The sequence below is a fragment of the Heterodontus francisci genome, unplaced genomic scaffold (assembly GCF_036365525.1).
Source record: "Heterodontus francisci isolate sHetFra1 unplaced genomic scaffold, sHetFra1.hap1 HAP1_SCAFFOLD_58, whole genome shotgun sequence".
In the NCBI taxonomy this organism is placed as follows: Eukaryota; Metazoa; Chordata; class Chondrichthyes; order Heterodontiformes; family Heterodontidae; genus Heterodontus; species Heterodontus francisci.
The window spans coordinates 5,034,849-5,035,574 of NW_027142006.1; the positions used below are offsets into that span (position 1 = coordinate 5,034,849).

At 50.7% G+C, this 726-nt stretch overlaps 1 pseudogene; it reads right to left on the reverse strand.

The window, feature by feature from the left end:
• Positions 1-453: 453 nt before the first annotated feature.
• LOC137365915 (U4 spliceosomal RNA) lies at positions 454-510 on the reverse strand (annotated as a pseudogene).
• Between the last annotated feature and the right edge of the window lie 216 nt (positions 511-726).

Sequence of the window (726 nt, forward strand, 5' to 3'; positions counted from 1 at the left end):
CAGATCCCAAAGGGGTCCTTGACATCGGTGCTGCTGCCGGCCACCTCGACGTACCTGGCGAGAAAGGTGAGTACATCCACCACCGGAACATGGGGGTTGCAGAGGTGAATCGTCACCACCCGGTCCCGTTGTGACGGAAGCGTGAAGAGCGGCTCCGCTGTGAGGATCGACAGTGGAGCCCGGTCCCCTTTCTCCTTGAACGCCTTCAGGAACTTGATGCATCCCGCCACGTTCCGGAACGTCACTTCGAAGTATCCACTGCTGGGGAAATCCTGCAGGCAGAAGACGTCCGTCGCTTGAAATCCGCAGCAATCGAAGAGAATTTTCTTGATGAAGAAGGTGCGATCGACCGGTGCATCTCCTTCCTTGTCCGTCACGAACACCCGAACTGTGTTGCGCACTCCCTGGCCCGAAGCTCGAAAATTGGTTATAGCCATTTTACTCAAAGCTTCCCCATAATCACGCTTCGGTTAAACCTCATTAGCTACGATATTGCCACTGCGCAAAACTCAAATCCCCTACTATTACTGCTCTATTGTTCTTGCACTTCTCAGAGATTTGCCTACATATCTGCTGTTCTATCTCCCACTGACTGTTTGGGGGTCCATAGTACACTCAGTGTACTATGATTGCCACTTTTTTTGTTCCTTAGCTCGATCCATATAGTCTCATCTGATAAACCTTACAACATATCATCCCTCCTCACAGCTGTAATAGTTTCTTTGG